A 19510-nucleotide genomic window follows, 5' to 3' on the forward strand; every position below is an offset into this window, starting at 1 on the left:
AACAAACAGTGATGAACAACACAATAAATGAAATTAAAAATTCTCTAGAAGGGATCAATAGCAGAATAACTGAAGCAGAAAAACGGATAAGTGACCTGGAAGATAAAATAGTGGAAATAACTACTGCAGAGAAGAATAAAGAAAAAAAAAAAGAAAACAATTGAGGACAGTCTCAGAGACCTCTGGGACAACAATTAATGCACGAACATTTGAATTATAAGCATCCCAGAAGAAGAAGAGAAAAATAAAGGGACTGAAAAAATATTTGAAGAGATTATAGTTGAAAACTTCCCTAATATGGGAAAGGAAATAGTTAATCAAGTCCAGGAAGCACAGAGAGTCCCATACAGGATAAATCCAGGGGGAAGCATGCTAACACACATATTAATCAAGCTATCAAAAATTAAGTACAAAGAAAAAATATTAAAAGCAGCAATGGAAAAACAACAAATAACATACAAGGGAATCCCCATAAGGTTAACAGCTGATCTTTCAGTGGAAACACCCCAAGCCAGAAGGGAGTGGCAGGACATATTTAAAGTGATGAAGGAGAAAAACCTACAAGCAAGATTACTCTACCCATCAAGAATCTCATCCAGATTTGACAGAGAAATTAAAATCTTTACAGAGAAGCAAAAGCTAAGGGAATTCAGCACCACCAAGCCAGCTTTACAACAAATACTAAAGGAACTTCTCTAGGCAGGAAACACAAGAGAAGGAAAACACCTAGAATAACAAACCCAAAACAATTAAGAAAATGGTAATAGGAACATACATATCAATAATTACCTTAAATGTAAATGGATTAAATGCTCCCACCAAAAGACATAGACGGGCTGAATGGATACAAAAACAAGACCCATATATATGCTGTCTACAAGACACCCACTTCAGACTTAGGGAAACATACAGACTGAAAGTGAGGGGATGGAAAAAGATATTCCATGCAAATGGAAATCAAAAGAAAGCTGTAGTAGCAATTCTAATATCAGACAAAATAGACTTTAAAACAAAGACTATTACAAAACACAAAGAAGGACACTACATAATGATCAAGGGATTGATCCAAGAAGAAGATATAACAACTGTAAATATTTATGCACCCAACATAGGAGCACCTCAATACATACGGCAAATACTAACAGCAATAAAAGGGGCAATCAACAGTAACACAATAGTAGGGGACTTTAACACCCCACTTTCACCAATGGACACATCATCCAAAATGAAAATAAATAAGGACACACAAGTCTTAAATGAATGAAAATAAATAAGGACACACAAGCCTTAAATGATACATTAAACAAGATGTATTTAATTGATATTTATAGGACATTCCATCCAAAAACAACAGAATACACTTTCTTCTCAAGTGCTCATGGAACATTCTCCAGGATAGATCATACCTTGGGTCACAAATCAAGTCTTGGTAAATTTAAGAAAATTGACATCGCATCAAGTATCTTTTCCAACCACAATGCTATGAGACCAGATATCAATCACAGGAAAATATCTGTAAAAAACACAAACACATGGAGGCTAAACAATACACTACTTAATAACCAAGAGATCACTGAAGAAATCAAAGAGGAAACCAAAAAATATGTAGAAACAAATGACAATGAAAACAGGATGACCCAAAACCTATGGGATGCAGCAAAAGCAGTTCTAAGAGGGCAGTTTATAGCGATACAATCCTACATTAAGAAACAAGAAACATCTCAAATAAACAACCTAACTTTACACCTAAAGCAATTAGAGAAAGAAGGACAAAAAAACCCCCAAAGTTAGCAGAAGGAAAGAAATCATAAAGATCAGATCAGATATAAATGAAAAAGAAACGAAGGAAACTAGCAAAGATCAATAAAACTAAAAGCTGGTTCTTCGAGAAGATAAGCAAAATTGATAAACCAGTAGCCAGACTCACCAAGAAAAAAGGGAGAAGACTCAAATCAATAGATTTAGAAATGAAAAAGGAGAAGTAACAACTGACACTGCAGAAATACAAAGGATCATGAAAGATTACTACAAGCAACTATATGTCAATAAAATGGACAACCTGGAAGAAATGGACAAATTCTTAGAAATGCACAACCTTCCAAGACTGAACCAGGAACAAATAGAAAATATGAACAGTCCAATCAGAAGCACTGAAATTGAAACTGTGATTAAAAATCTTCCAACAAACAAAAGCCCAGGACCAGATGGCTTCACAGGCGAATTCTATCAAACATTTAGAGAAGAGCTAACACCTATCCTTCTCAAACTCTTCCAAAATATAGCAGAGGAAGGAACACTCCCAAGCTCATTCTATGAGGCCACCATCACCCTGATACCAAAACCAGACAAAGATGTCACAAAGAAAGCAAACTACAGGCCAATAACACTGATGAACATAGATGCAAAAATCCTCAACAAAATACTGGGAAACAGAATCCAACAGCACATTAAATGGATCATACACCATAATCAAGTGGGGTTTATCCCAGGAATGCAAGGACTCTTCAATATACGCAAATCAATCAATGTGATAAACCATATTAACAAATTGAAGGAGAAAAACCATATGATCATCTCAATAGATGCAGAGAAAGCTTTCGACAAAATTCAACACCCATTTATGATAAAAACCCTCCAGAAAGTAGGCATAGAGGGAACTTACCTCAATATAATAAAGGTGATATATGACAAACCCACAGCCAACATCATCCTCAATGGTGAAAAACTGAAACCATTTCCACTAAGTTCAGAAAGAAGACAAGTTTGCCCACTCTCACCACTCTTATTCAACATAGTTTTGGAAGTTTTAGCCACAGCAATCAGAGAAGAAAAAGAAATAACAGGAATGCAAATCGGAAAAGAAGAAGTAAAGCTGTCACTGTTTACAGATGACATGATACTATACATACAGAATCCTAAAGATGCTACCAGAAAACTACTAGAGCTAATCAATGAATTTGGTAAAGTAGCAGGATACAAAATTAATGAACAGAAATCTCTTGCATTCCTATACACTAATGATGAAATATCTGAAAGTGAAATTACGGAAACACTCCCATTTACCATTGCAGCAGAAAGAATAAAATATCTAGGAATAAACCTACCTAAGGAGACAAAAGACCTGTATGCAGAAAATTATAAGACAGTGATTAAACAAATTAAAGATGATACAAATAGATGGAGAGATATACCATGTTCTTGGATTGGAAGAATCAACATTTTGAAAATGACTATGCTACCTAAAGCAATCTACAGATTCAATGCAATCCCTATCAAACTACCACTGGTATTTTTCACAGAACTAGAACAAAAATTTCACAATTTGTATGGGAACACAAAAGACCCTGAATAGCCAAAGCAATCTTGAGAAAGAAAAATGGAGCTGGAGGAATCAGGTTCCTGGACTTCAGAATATACTACAAAGCTACAGTAATCAAGAAAGTATGGTACTGGCACAAAAACAGAATTATAGACCAGTGGAACAGGATAGAAAGCCCAGAGATAAACACACACACATATGGTCACCTTATCTTTGATAAAAGAGGCAAGAATATACAGTGGAGAAAAGACAGCCTCTTCAATATGTGGTGCTGGGAAAACTGGACAGCTACATGTAAAAGAATGAAATTAGAACACTCCCTAACACCATACACAAAAATAAACTCAAAATGGATTAAAGATCTAAATGTAAGGCCAGATACTATTAAACTCTTAGAGGAAAACATAGGCAGAACACTCCATGACATAAATCACAGCAAGATCTTTTTTTACCCACCTCCTAGAGAAATGGAGATAAAAACACAAATAAACAAATGGGACCTAATGAAACTTAAAAATTTTTGCAAAGCAAAGGAAACCATGAACAAGATGAAAAGACAACCCTCAGAATGGGAGAAAATATTTGCAAATGAAACAACTGACAAAGGATTCATCTCCAAAATTTACAAGCAGCTCATGCAGTTCAATATCAAAAAAACAACCCAATCCAAAAATGGGCAGAAGACCTAAATAGACATTTCACCAAAGAAGATATACAGACTGCCAACAAACACATGAAAGAATGCTCAACATCATTAATGATTAGAGAAATGCAAATCAAAACTACAATGAGATATCATCTCACACCAGTCAGAATGGTCATCATCAAAAAAATCTACAAACAATAAATACTGGAGAGGGTGTGGAGAAAAGGGAACCCTCTTGCACTGTTGGTGGGAATGTAAATTGATACAGCCATGATGGAGAACAGTATGGAGGTTACTTTAAAAACTAAAAATAGAACTACCATACGGCCCAGCAATCCCACTACTGGGCGTATACCCTGAGAAAACCATAATTCAAAAAGTATCCAGTACCACAATGTTCATTGCAGCTCTATTTACAATAGCCAGGACACATAAGCAACCTAAGTGTCCATCAACAGATGAATGGATAAAGAAGATGTGGCATATATATAGAATAGAATATTACTCAGTCATAAAAAGAAACAAAATTGAGTTATTTGTAGTGAGATGGATGGAACTAGAGTCTGTCATACAGAGTGAAGTAAGTCAGAAAGAGAAAAACAAATACCATATGCTAACAGATATATATGGAATCTAAAAAAAAAAAGGTCTTGAAGAACCTAGGGGCAAGACGTGAATAAAGACACAGACCTACTAGAGAACGGACTTGAAGTTATGGGGAGGGGGAAGTGTAAGCTGGGACAAAGTGAGAGAGTGGCATGGACATATATACACTACCAAATGTAAAATAGATAGCTAGTGGGAAGCAGCCACATAGCACAGGGAAATTAGCTCAGTGCTTTGTGACCACCTAGAGGGGTGGGATACGGAGGGTGGGAGGGAGGGAGACACAAGAGGGAAGAGGTATGGGGATATATGTATATGTATAACTGATTCACTTTGTTATAAAGCAGAAACTAACACACCATTGTAAAGCAATTGTAGTCCAATAATGATGTTAAATAAAAAAGAAGAAGATATGACACTTATTACAGTGTAATATTACTCAACCGTTAAAAAGAATGGAACAATGCCATTTGCAGCAACATGGATGGACCTAGAGATTATCATACTAAGTGAAATAAGTCAGGTAGAGAAAGACACATATCACATGATATCGCTTATATGTGGAATCTAAAAGACAACACAAATGCACTTATCTATGAAACAGAAACAGACTCACAGACACAGAGAACAGACTTGTGGTTTCCAAGGGGTGGGGTGGTGGGGGATGAATGGATTGGGAGTTTGGGATTGATTAGCAGGTGCAAGCTATTATATATAGAATGGATAAACAACAAGGTCTTACTGTATAGCACAGGGAACTGTATTCAATATCTTGTAATAAACCATAATTTAAAAGAAAATATAAAAGAATGTGTATATATTTATGTATAACTGAATCACTTTGCTGCACACCAGAAAGTGACACAATATTATAAATCAACGATACTCCAATAAATAAATAAATAAAAATTTCACACATTTTCCTTTCTCCTCAAACCTTCAACATCTCCATCCCCATCCTTAACCTCAATTGATATCCTTGCTTCTTATTTCATCAAATAAAGAGATATAGTCAGAAGAAGGTGTCTACAAGCTACTACCACCAAATCTCCTGGCCTACCTGCATCTGTGCCCATCCACTCTGCCTTTACTCACATGAAAAACGGATGAGTGGTCCTAGCTCCACTCCAAGGCCAATTCCTTCCGTATTTACGAATTCCACACCCCCACCTACTCAAGAACAGATGTGCTCCAACTGCCCTCTCTCTACTCTGCATCATCAATTTTCCCTCAAATTAAAAATGAGGGCGGGTCAGGGGGAGAGGAAGAGGAGGTACAAACACGCTTGAACTCCTATCTGTCCCTAGCGGTCACTGCATCATTCTGCCACCCTTTCAGCAAACTCACAAAACAGCATCTATACTAGTTGTGTCCAATTATTTTCCTTCATCCTCCCTTGAATCCACTACAGTTAGACTTTGGCCCTTGTTACTCAATCAGAACAGCTTTTTCTGTTGTCAGTGAAATAGTACTCAGTCCTCATTTTACTCCCCCTAATTGCAGCATTGACACAGTTAATCCCTCCCTCTCCCCAGGAACATTCTTCTCTTGGTTTCTAGGACTCTCTCTTAGTTTTCCTCCTTACCTTGCCAACCACTCCTCATCAGTCTCCTTTGCTGGTTCCTCCTCACCTTCCCAATCTCTGAATGTTGGAATGTCCAGGATGCAGTCCTTGGAGCTCTTTTCTTTCCTTCTCTCTAAATGGCATGAACTCTTTTCTTTCCTTCTCGCTAAATGGCATGGGCTATTGATCACTCCTAATTTATATCTCTAGTCCAGACCTTTCCTTTGAAATCCAGACTCATCTATCCAACTGCCTTATTGATAAATGAACTTGGATCTCTAATATGTATTTCAAACTTAACATGATTGAAACCGAGTTTTTATCTCCCTCTCAACCTGGCTCTTCCTATATTGTCCTCGTCACAGTAAATGGCAACAATTCCCTTCCTATGCTTGGTCCTAAAACCTTGGATCCATTCTTGAGCCCTCAATTTCCTCAGCAACTATTGTCAGCTCTTCTTTTGAAGTATATTCAGAATCTGGCCACTTCTTGCTCTATTAGTCGGGTCCAATTTACCATCAACTCTTACCTGCACTATTGCAACAGCCTCCCAAGCATTCCTTCTATTTCACCATTGCTCTCCTATTGTCCCTTCTCCACCAGGCAGTCAGAGCCATAGTTTTTTGTTTTTTTAGGTTTTTTTTTTAAATTGAAGTATAGTTGATTTCCAATGTTGTGTTAGTTTCAGGTGTACAGCACAGTGATTCAGTTACACATATATATACATGCTTTTTCATATTCTTTTCCATTATGGTTTATCACAGGATATTGAATATAGTTCCCTGTGCTATACAATAAAACCTTGTTGTTTATCCATCCTTATATAATATGTTGAACAGCTAATTGCAAACTCCCAGTCCTTCCCTCCCCTACCTCTCCTCCCCCTTGGCAACCACAAGTCTGTTCAGAGCAATAATTTCCAAGTGTAAAAGTCAGACCATGCCTTCCCTGTACTCAAAATCCTCCATGATTTCACACCCCTGATTCCTCTCTGACTTCACCTCTGATCACTCACCCCCTTACTCATCCCGATCCAGCCACACTTGTCTCCTTGACTTTCCTTAAATTTCCCATATCCCCACCTCAAGACATTTGTACTTTCAGTTTCCTCTGCCTGAAAAACTCTTCCCCAATATCACATCTTACTTCCTCACTTCTTTCTAGTCTGTTCACAAATCTCACCTTGCCTTTGAAACCTGTCTTGACTTCCCCTCTTGCCAGTCACTCTCAGCCTTCCTTGACTCTGCATTTTTCTTCAGAGACTTATCACTACCTGATTGACACATTGAATGCTTTTGATTGTGAGCTACTTTTCGATTGTAAGCTCCTTAAGACAGAGATTTTGTTTGTTTATTCATTGCCAATTCTGTAGTGCCGAGAATAATACCTAGGACATAATAACTGATGCTCAATTAATATTTGTTGAATGAAAATGGTTGATTGAAATTAAGTTGAATCACCAAAGTGAGAACAAAAGAAAACATCTAGAAAATGGAACCAAAATGCTGTTGAAAGTTAAAATATGACTGATGGAATTAAAATCTAGTAGACAAATTTGAAGATCGAGTGGAGAAAATTTTCCCAGGAAAAAAAAGAGACAGGAAATAGGAGAAAAAAGATGACAAAATAAAATGAGCTGGATAGAAAGGAAAATACCCAATACTGGGAATTCCAGAAAATGAGATAAGAGAAGATAAGGAGAAGATGATCAAAGAAAGAATTCAACAAATTTCCCAGAACTGAAGGACATGTGTTTCCAGAATAATTTTTGCATCAAGGGAATACAAAATTACACAACACTCATGTAAAGATATTGGTCTATATCCAACAAAATATATATACATTTACCATTAGACCAAGCAATCCCACTCCAGGGCTGCATCCAAAAGAGATATTTGCAAATATGCCAAATGACATACGCACAAGGATAATTATTATAGAGTTATTTGTAGTAATAAAAGACTGATGACAATCCAGATGTTTATCAATAGGAGAATGATTGAATAAGCTATGTTATCCAGTTGTAAGTAAAAATTTTGATCATTAGAAGAAATGCAAATATGAATGGAAAATTGGATAATATTAAGGCAGTATTATTTAGTTTTATACAGGTAATAATGAAATCATAAATATGTTAAAAGAAAACTCATCTCTTAGAGAGGCATATTAAAGAATTTATGGGTGAAATAATGGATATCTTGCATTACCCTTAAAATATTCCACAAAAAAATTTAAAAGAAGGGGATGGATAAAACATGACAGGCAAAATGTTGTAATTGTTTAATCTATATGATTAAACATGATTGTATGTAGACATTCATTATACTATTATCTTTACTTTTGCATATATTTGGAAATTACTGTAATAAAAATATTTATCTCCAAACGCAATGGATTTTTTATTACCACCCTTAATGTACATTATCCAAAAATTAGTATATACTAGAGACAAAATGAAAGTCCTAAAAGCTGAGAGGAAGAGTGAGAGAGAGAGAAGGTGGGGGAGGAGAGAGAAAGAGAGAACAGATCACATAAAAAGAATCAAGAATTAAAAAAAAATTCAATCCATTAAAAAAAAAGAATTACAATGGCACTGGGCTCCTCAATAGCAAACTTGACCCCAGAAGACAATGAAGAAGTGCCTTCAAAATTCTGAGGAAACAACTCGCAGAATGGAGAAAATATTTGCAAATCATATAACTGATAAGAGACGTGCTCAAAATATAAAAAGAATTTCTACAATTCAACAATATAAAGACATATAACCCAATTAAAATACCAGGAAAGAATTTAAATAGGCATTTCTCCAAAGAAGATGTACAAATTTGAAAATAAGTGCATGAAAAGATGCCCAACATCATTAGTCATTAGGGGATGCAAATCAAAACCACTTGAGATACCACTTCACATCCACTAGGTTAGCTATAATGAAAAAGACCATAACAAGTGTTAGCAAGGCTGTGGAGAAAATGGAACCCACATATATTATTGACAGGACTGTAAAATGGTACAACCCCTTTGGAAAACAGTTTGGTGGGTCCTCAAACTGTTAAACATGGAGTTTCCATATGACCTGCAATTTCACTCCTAGGCATAGACCCAAAAGAACTGAAAACATACATCCACATAAAAATGTGTACTTGAATGTTCATAGAAGCATTATCTGTAATAGCCCCAAAGTGGAAACAATTCAAATGTTTATTAAATGATAAATGAGTAAACAAAATTGCAATATCCTCACAATGGAATATTATTTAGCCATAAAATGGAAAGAATTATTGATACTACAACATGAATGAACCTTTGCTAACATATGCTAAGTGAAAGAAGCCAGTCAGAAAAGAAGCACATATTTTACGATTCCATTTACATGAAATGTCCAGAATAGGCAAATTCATACAAATGTAAGGATGATTAGTGTTTGCTAGGGGCTGGGGGAAGTGGCAAATGACTGAATGATTCAAGGTTTCTTTTGAGGGTAATGGAAATATTCAGGAATTAGATAGTGGTCATGACCACACAACCCTATGAATATACTAAAAACCACTTGATTGTGTACTTTAAATGGATGTGTGAGTTATATCTCAATAAATCTGTTATTTTAATATTTTTGAAAGCATGACCACAGATGCCAGTGGGGTCTGTGGCTCAGTCAGTTGGCATCCACTCTTTGACTTCTCTGCTGACCCACCAAACTTTTTAAAAGATGTTCAAGCAGGCTGCTCAGTTTACTTACTAATCCAGAATTTTTTAGCGATTTTGCATTTGTAAATCTTCCCAATCAAGTCCAGTGAAAGTGCTTTTTTAGTTCATACTGATGATTAAAAATCCATGCTCATAGACTACCCTTGACTGATCTCCAACACAAAATAATTTTACATGGAACAGAGACAATTGAAAAAACTTTCCAAATCGAGGCTTAAAGAGTTAAGATCAAAGAGAGAGAAGGGGTCAAACTGTGACTTACAGCAGTGGTTACACCAAGATATGGTGATATAGCCAACTGCAGGGTTGAATATTATCTCTTACATTGATAAGCAGTTCAAATGTTATCTGTGTGATGAACATGTATTGAACAGACAGTCATATCACAGAGAACACGATGCATTGTTGTTTTTATACTTTCATCTTTTGATCATGAACTTAAATTACTTGAAGCTAAATTTATGAAGATAATACACATGAACTATTGTATCTGTAATTGCAAAAGTTGACAACCTTAGTGATAAAATGACCGCCATTGAAGAAATAGATTCTTGATAAAATTGAAAAACATAACATCAAAGTTTACCACTTCCTAGGAGAAGAATCAGATGAAGATGAAGAGTTTAAAGATCAGACTAGGCTCCCTCGAGTCTCGGATTCCAATTTCTGCAGATAGACATGAATGGCGAGGGGTTAGACGTCATTGCTGTCCGTGGGGCTTTGTGGGCATGAAGACCCCAGGACAACATGACAGTAGCTGAGCACAGAACTCATCGCCCACCCGCAGACCTCAAGGGGCTAACCCAGGACTTTCACTATGAAAGGCTTAAGAGAAACAACAAAAAAGCGAGGATCTGAATAAAGACCACACCTTGCTGGAAATGCTAGTTGCATGCAAGAGATGAATGCAAGTGAATTTCATGAATGCAGACACAGATGCAAAAGCAAATGCAGGGTGGAAACGGAGATGGCTGTGCTCCTGAGCACCTGTGTAAGGGAACCGCCAGAGCAGGAATGTTGTTATTCATGCAGTTGTTGGAACAATGTTCATCCTTTTAACAGTTCCTGAGGAATTTAATTTTGCTTTCATTTTTAGATGAAAGATAAAAGCATCTTTTTTTCCTAAAAAAGTACTTTAACATTATTCATCATTGTTATGTTTTTTAATTGTGCTGTAAATTTCTTTTCATTTTTCTTCCTATTTAACCATGAATGCTGGAATTGGTTTTCAATAACTGCTCAGACAGTATCATTAATAATTAACTTCTTTGAGGTCAATAGACCTAACTAGCTAATCGTTGATTAGAACTATTGATTTATATCAAGAAAAGAAATTCATTAAGTCAGACAGAGAAAGGCAGATACCATATGACATTGTTTATATGTGGAATCTAAAAAAATGATACAAATGAACTTATTTACAAAACAGGTATAGATTCACAGACATAGAAAACAAACTTATGGTTACCAAAGGGGAAACAGGGTGGGGGAGGGATAAATTAGGAGTTTGGGATTAACATATAAACACTACTGTATATAAAATAGATAAACAACAAGACTTGTACAGGCTTGTACAGGCTTACTAAATACAATTAAGAGTTATACCGTCTATACCCTAATAAAGATTGAAAATTTACATTCCAGTTTACTATTTAGCTTAAAGAGTTTAAGTCTACTTCCATATCTATAGAGCCTATTAAGGCTAGATGGGCACACCCCATCTTTCAGGTCATCCTTAACCCCTTTGACCTGAGAGAGGAGACTTAGCTGCTTCTTTAGTTCTTCAATGTCTTTTTCTTGCTCTGTATTCATTATTTTGTAATATAATGGAAAAAAATCCAAAAAAGAATATATATAGATATCTATATATATATATATAAAACTGAATCACTTTGCTGTACACCTGAAACTAATACATTATAAATCAACTATACTTCAATTAAAAATTAAAAAAAATTTTTTTAATTAAAAAAAATTCATTTTAAGTTGTTTTTGAGTGGCAAGGCGTCTATCTACTGATACAGAAAGACCAGCTGATGGGACCTGGGATGAGGCCATCACTGAGCACGCAGTCCCACTTTGTCTCTTCCTTGGTTCTTACTGTGTATGTTTGAGCACAACACTTAAAGCCAGCTTGCAGCTACCATTCAACACAGATAATTTACCTATACACTTATCTGCTTACCAAGTAAAACAATGGAAAACAATATAATGAGAAAAATCATACTTAAATAGCTTTGGAGAAAAAAAAAGAGGCTTCCACGGGGTAATTTTAAAAGTACTCTGGATTCTGATGCCAAATAATTTTAAAAGTTAAAGCAATTGGAGTAAACTCATTCTAAGCCATTTTTAGTTTATAATCTTCTAAAATGTTTATTCCTCGAAAGTTAATATTGGTTACATTGTGCTACAGAAAAAAGTCAAAATAGCTTATAAGCTCCAATTATTGGATTTTAAATTAAGATTCTTACCTACAAAATGAGAGAGTCAGTAAACTATATTTTCATTAACTAAATTTGAATATAATGTTCTCTCTTTTAAAAGAATTTTAAAAGCCTTAATAGGCCTGTTGCAAAACCATTTTAAAGATCAGTCTCAGCATTATTCATTAGGTTCATTTGGGGGTTAGTCTTCAAGATCCCAGACCCAGGATGCGCTTGTGGGTTTGGCCAAATGGAGCCCTGGTACCTACAAAAAGGGACTTTGTTCCCTTTTTGGATAGTTTTCTGATGGAATGAGATTAGTAGTGATCACTGTGTCGTGTTTGGATGGTCTCACCCGTTGTCATCCGCTGTTATTTCCTTCATTCTGAGTAATACAAATTTTTCCATATGTTGTCCAAGAATAAGATGTATCTGAAATCAACGCCAGTAGATTTCAGGTGCCAAAGGTCAAAGGTACTGATGTTCACCTACTGTGGGCAAAATGTGGGCTTTTTCCTTTTTAGTGTACCTTACTGTGTAGTACACTAATATGTGAGTTGAAATTCAAAGTGTTTGCTTTCTTTCAACATTTCTACTGATATTTTCAAGTTAGTCCCCCAAAATTGATATAATAAGGGAACTAATGGGAGTAAAGACAGCAGTGGGTGTTGGTTTATTTGCATTTTCATTTTCATCAATGGGAGGTATAGAGATTGAAAAGAAGTTCAATTTAAGGAGAGGGTGGGAGTTTTGTTTTATATTTGGTCAAACCAAAACTAAAAAAAGGATAAGTTAAAAATATTAGCTTTGAACGTATACTACTTCAAAAATACTCACGTTTCTCATTAATACTGCACATTTTTCCTCGAGTAACTATGAATGGTCAAATGTGATATGGTTTCCTTTTACGGAACTTTTTAGCATTTACCTTTAGGAACTCTATCAATATGTTATATTTGAGTTATTATGCATGTTCTTACAAGAGGAAGTATTCTATGACTTCAGTAGATTACATAGGTCAATTTTTAAAATTATTTTGACATTTGTTAATTATACTAAATTGTTTTATCTATTTGTAAATGACCACTATAAACTAAGCCTTGTGACGCTCCAGTAAAATTACTACTCAGCAGAAGTTAACATTTAATCATGTTTATGAGGGTGAGGGAACCTATAGTTTTTATGTCATTGTTTTGCCGCCTAGATTTAGAAAAATGATTTTGTTCATTATATTACATTATTTTACCAAGATATTACTAATATCTACCTATAAAAATGTACGTTGGAAACTACTTATTTTACACAAATGTATATCTACTAAACTTTTTAATCAATAAAGTACTGTTGTTTATATATTTTCAAAAGTTCTGAAGGAAAATCATTTTAAACCTGGAATTCTAAAATAAGCCAAACAATTGTGAGGGCAGGATTAAAATATTTTCAAACATGCAAACTCTCAAAACATTTATTATGCATGCAACTTTTCTTGGAACATTATCAAAAAATATGTTATAATAAACCAAGGGAGCAAACCAAGATAATGGAAAGCCTAACTCCGTCCAGCAGGTGGTCCAATCAGAAGAGAGATGAGAGGAGTGCAAGGTGATGACGAAAACAGATCCAAGGGCAACAGACCCAGAGATTGGCCATGGACAGAGGCTCTGGGAGCTTTTCTCCAAGAAATGATAATCGTGATGGATGACCTGATAGGTAAGGATGTTTTGAGAGAAGATCCATGTCTCTGGAGCGAGTTTTGGGGATAAATTAGAAAAAGACACACTAAAAAATTATTTTGAGGATGTTTTTCTCGAACACTAAAAAATTTATTAGCTCCAAGAGAAACAAATTTGTACAAAATAAGAAATGTGATCACAGCATACTATGTGACCCAGGTATGAATAAAATTTACATGGGAATAATAATGGAAGCAAAGAATATTGAGCTAACCAAATATTGTTATATAAGTATATTGGAGGAATGGGGGTGGGTGGTTGTGCGAGTGTGTGTATACTTGTGTGTGCAAACACCTGCAAGACCCCTGCCTATCTGGGGGTGGGGAGAGCTATAACACCTATATCCTCTTCTGTAAGTGGACCGTCAATAGGTAACAGCTAACACTGCGAAAACCAAGACTCGCAGTATAGTCATTTTATTTAGAAATATGGAGGTAAACTCCAAAAGAAATAGCTAAGAAAGTTGAAAGTGCTTGCCCCTGTGAAGCAGAGATGGGGGTGGTGAGAGGCAGTGCTTTATTTTTATAATGAACATTGTGGAGCTGTTTGACTTTGAAAATAGGTACAACTTTGATTAAAATATAAATTTTTAAAAGAAACATAAATAAATATATACACACATGTATGTGTGTATACATATATATATTCAGAATTCACTTAATTCTAGCCACAATTCAATATTCAACTTTACACAAGAAGAGAGAAACCTTAAAACAGAAGCTCAGAATGTCTTGACTATGTCTTTATTTTGAGAATGAACAGGGACTCCTTTCAGAATCTGATGTAAATGAAGATCTCTCTACCAAGAAAAAATGAACTCAAAATTCCAGACAGTTCCACAGACTTCCTGAAGCCCATTTATGGATCTTCTGGACATCTACATATCACAATTTAAGAACCCTTCCTTTGGGCTTCCCTGGTGGTGCAGTGGTTGAGAGTCCGCCTGCTGATGCAGGGGACACGGGTTCGTGCCCCGGTCCGGGAAGATCCCACATGCCGCGGAGTGGCTGGGCTCGTGAGCCATGGCCGCTGAGCCTGCACGTCCGGAGCCTGTGCTCCGCAATGGGAGAGGCCACAACAGTGAGAGGCCCACGTACCGCAAAAGAAAAAGAACCCTTCCTTTGAAGGAAAGGTAATAAATACGCAGACACCTGAAAGGGCTTTACTGCTCCCCCAAGGGGCCTTCCTTGGTGGGGACCGTGGGCATGGGGTATGCCATTACACCTTCTCATGCAGGTCACCCTTCCAAGCAGATCTCAAAGGCAGCCAGACTCTGAGCCTCTGAAGTTATTTCCTGCCCTCAGTGGTTCTGAGACCTGAAGACAGTTTTCCTCTCTTTGTTTCAAGAATGAAGGAAAACAATTCACCTCTACCTTGGACATCTGATCGCACAGATCTGATCTCTACGCATTTCCTCTCCATTACCAATGCTGTTGAGTCAGAAAGTGTTGGTGCATGGTTTCATCTTCTGGACCCAATTTGGCCATAAAAGATGAAAGAAACCAAAACCAGATTCTTTTCACATTAAAAATGATGAAGGCCCCATGGAATCTGGTACATGAATGTTTGCTCTTAGCATTTTCCCCAGATTTTGAGTCATTTGCAAGGGTCCATGTTAGGGTTGTGAGACATATTAAAGACACACACAGACAAAAAAACCCACTAAATTAAGAAGCATTAGGTGAAGTTCTAGTCCGCAGTGGCTTTGAACCAGTGAGTTTTCACAGTTGTACATTAACTGGCTGTTGAGTAAGCCACCAATCGCTCTCTTTGGTGATCTACAATTCACATACAACCTGCTGCCAAAATCAAGGGATGCCAAATCACGTTAGTTATAAAATGCAGAAGAATATTTAAGGTGCTCTTTTTTGCACGTTGGCAGGCATCCCTACCTAAAAGAAAGAAATTAAGTAAGATTTTGCCAGACACACAACAGAGAAGAAATTTTTTTTTATTTTTCAGCCTTTCTAGAACTGGTCAATTGCAAAAACTACCCTCTCCTCCCCAATTATATTTTGAAAAAGGTAAAAAGCTACCTCAGAAAGTACTAGTTTTCCATACTTGAGCCTGTAGTCAATTGAATTTCACCAAAGCCCTCTCAGTTTCTTTGCTCTTTTCAATAAAAGCCCTTGTAAGCAGGAATATACTGTGAAATTATTTTTCACTATTAGTTAAGAGGCTTCCTTTAATATTTTTCCACATTAAATAAAAACAAAGACTCCCAAAGGAATTAAAAAATAAGTAAGAATAAAATCAGAAAAAGCACATATTAGTCACATGCAGAGTCATAAGGATATGATAAAAGGCATGTCAAATGGTTTAGCACTTAAGAGGTACTTCTGTAACAGCCATTTAGAGGAGAGGGCTGTAAGCCATCCCATACCTGTAATCACCATGACCTTCAGAATTATGGGTCAGAACCCAGCCAGCCCACCTCGCAGCCAACACGGCATTAATCAGAGGCAAAGTAGAAGTGCATTTTTAATTCCATCAGTCATCTTTTAACTGATCTATCTCAGTACCCAGGACAGGATAATTTGCAAGAGGGTATTTAATAATACTTTTTAAATAGTGGGGAAGGGCAATTGGAAAAATAAATGAAATCTTCCATTCATTCAGAAACTCTATTTACACTAATGTCATTAGCACCCCCTTCCCCCGAAGCTCTTTCTCTACTTGTCTTATTTACTGGTTTGCTAACTGAAAGATGAATTGAGGCTACCTAATTAGAGTTAATTCTAGAGTTAAATCTAGAGTGCTAATTAGAGTTAGAACTCTCTCCTGGATGGCAGGACCAAGATATACATTTACTTCAGCTCTGTAATCCCAGTGTTTCAGTGTCTTGCCTAATGCTCCTCGACTTCAAATGTTTAACAGACTGTTTGTCTCTTTCAGACCTACACACATACACCTGGAACACGTCAAGAACTCTATTTAAATTTCTTCTCTTCCCTTGATGGTCCTCCAAGGGCACAGCTGAAGCTCTTGGTTGCCTACACTAAACCCCAATTTTATCGGAATAACCTGCTTCTGCCAAAAAGCCAAAGGCTTCACCAACCTTCCATGGCAATCCCGTCCCCTTGCTATTGATTGCTTTAGGAATGGTCTTATCATGCAGTTTTGGCCACTCACTCACCAAGAGACATCTGCTGGAGTTTGCATGGGAAGACGTGCTCTTCAAAAGACATACAGAAAAAAAGGCCCACATTTTCTCTGGGCAATGTCTGGAGGTGATGCCTAGGGTTGTTGTAGGCTCTTGTTACCCTCAATGGATGGTGGGGCCAAGAGGGTCACAGACAGAACCTAACAAACAGTGTCTGAAACCTGCCCTCCCTCAGGACACCTTGTGATGTGAATTAAGGAATTCCCTTATTCTTCAAGACAATTAGGTTGGGGTTTTCTGATCCTTGCAGCAGACAGCAGCCTGACGTGTTCAGAGGGTAATCCAGAGGACCTTTACCCCGGGGACATTCCTCTTTGGGTCTTTGTTCTTTGCTAGTATTTTCACAATCCCACCACCAGGGTATAATAAGTAGCTAAACCAAAGGGGAAAACATCCCTAGGCCACAACACTCATAAAATTTCCCTTAACATCATCTGAAATAGGGCCAGATTTCTTGAAAAAAATCTCAAGATATATCTTTGGGAAAAGCTGGGAAACTAAGTTATAATAATTACCAATGATGTCAAGTAGTACTCCTGCAGAGTTAGTTTGTGGGCAATACCATTTGATTAATTACTTCCATTCATGTTGAGGGCTTAAAGAAAAAAAAGTGACAATACTTTTTTAAAAAGAACTATCCAGAAGTGATAGAATTAAGGATAAAGTAGGGAGGCATAAATTTAAAAAGAAAAAAAGCAAATATAACAAAAGGATAGAGTTCTCCCCAACCAAGAGAAGTTCACAGAGTTTGCTTAAGAGATTTCAATTCTAAATAAATCACATTTTACAATCACCAGTGGAAAAGGGCAATAAACAACTTAATCACCAGTTGCATATTATCAACATTGAGATCTACAATTTATGCTTCTTTAAGTGGACTACTGAACATGGTCGGGGTGTCTACAGAGAACTGGGTCAACTTGTTGACACTGGCAACAAGGCTCACAAACTATTATGTATAGAATGGATAAACAACAAGGTCCTACTGTATACCACAGGGAACTATATTCAATATGCTGATAAAACATAATGGAAAAGAATATGAAAAATATATATATATATATAAAACTGAATCACTTTGCTGTACAGCAGAAATTAACACAACATTGTAAATCAACTATACTTCAATAAAATAAATTTTTTTAAAAACCATGGAGTAGGGGCCCAACAGTCAGAGGTGGTATTGGGACGTCATGGGTTTCAGCTAGTTGCTGGGATAACATTCAACGCATCAAGTTAGGAATAGAGGACTGTGACCTAACTAGCTTCCCTGCACTTCCTGGAGCATCTGGGTGAATGTCATTCTGCTTTCTTTCAAACAGATGAAACTGACTCTTCAGATGGAATTGATAGAGTGAAAGACTGAGTCTAATGTGGTAAGAAGCTGTTAAAAGATTAGCATTGGCTTTGGGTGGAAAAACAATTATGCTGAATTACAAAGACATCTGCCACACACTCAGCAAACGATCAGAGAAGCCAGATTTTCCTCACATTTTACTTCCTGGACCCTTTTCAATTTTCAAATAGAATACAGTGCTCTGATTATTTTCCTTAAATAAACTCAGAACAAACTTAGCCGGATACTGTTCCCTATAGAACCTTTTTTTCCAACCACTTACCCAGCAGGAAATAAAAGTGACACCCTCTATTTCTATAGTGCTTCACAATTTTCAAAATTCTTTAATGGGCATTCATTTGATAAACAACATTCGTTCATTCATTTGCATTAATTCATTTGATAAAAAACAACAGACTTAAGCTTCTTGCAGCTCTGCTTAAAGCAATTCTACAAAGACAGGGTGTGCATTCCTGTCTGCTGTCCCATTCATTCATTCGTTCAATAAATGTTCATTGCCTACAATGTGCCAGACACTGTTCTAAACTATGGTAGCACAGCAGTGGGAAAAGAAATTGACAAAATCCCCGTCCTCCTGTCACTAACATCCTCATAAACACAATATAACTGTTTTACATATTTCCAACTGGTTATGGGCCCATCATTAGCAAACAGCTTAGTTTTTCTCTGTGCTGCATTAAGTGTGCAAGGAGGTTTAAATAACTTTTTGAAGGAGCAAGACCCAAAAACTAATACATTGAGACAGGTTACTACTCAACAGTATGGGGAAAGTTTATTAATTCACAATGGGAAAAAATCAGGCTTCTTTGAAGTATTTCTCAAGTAAGATTTCCACTCACTATAAATCCAGCGAACAACAAGGAACATCACAGTACTTCTTACACCCATTTATCACACGCAGATTCATTATGCGCAGGGCATAGTACATTTGTTTTCACTTGAATACATACATCAATTCCTCGATGTTAGTAAAATTATTTAAAATTTCAAGATT

At 36.4% G+C, this 19510-nt stretch overlaps 1 pseudogene; it reads left to right on the forward strand.

Annotated features, from left to right (window-relative positions):
- The first annotated feature begins 9956 nt into the window (after positions 1-9956).
- Positions 9957-10601, forward strand: LOC115801720 (septin-2 pseudogene; annotated as a pseudogene).
- Positions 10602-19510: the final 8909 nt, after the last annotated feature.

Source organism: Delphinapterus leucas, chromosome 10, assembly GCF_059928025.1.
Source record: "Delphinapterus leucas isolate spDelLeu-1000000601 "Yukka" chromosome 10, BTC_Dleu_Yukka2, whole genome shotgun sequence".
Classification (NCBI taxonomy): domain Eukaryota; kingdom Metazoa; phylum Chordata; class Mammalia; order Artiodactyla; family Monodontidae; genus Delphinapterus; species Delphinapterus leucas.